This window comes from Arachis duranensis, chromosome 4 (assembly GCF_000817695.3).
Source record: "Arachis duranensis cultivar V14167 chromosome 4, aradu.V14167.gnm2.J7QH, whole genome shotgun sequence".
NCBI lineage: Eukaryota > Viridiplantae > Streptophyta > Magnoliopsida > Fabales > Fabaceae > Arachis > Arachis duranensis.
In genome coordinates this window covers 87,422,483-87,422,721 of record NC_029775.3, presented here as the reverse complement: position 1 = coordinate 87,422,721, position 239 = coordinate 87,422,483, and positions in this window count along the sequence as shown.

Sequence of the window (239 nt, the reverse complement as noted above, 5' to 3'; positions counted from 1 at the left end):
AGACTTGGTCCAACCTTTGATCAAAGTTGACCCTTCTAGTGTAAGAATGTTCATCTCCTTGCATCATGGGCAAGTTGAATGCCAACCTTACATTTTCTGGACTAAAATCCAAGTATTTCCCCCGAACCATAGTAAGCCAATTCTTTGGATCCGGGTTCACACTTTGATCATGGTTCTTGGTGATCCATGCATTGGCATAGAACTCTTGAACCATTAAGATTCTGACTTGTTGAATGGGG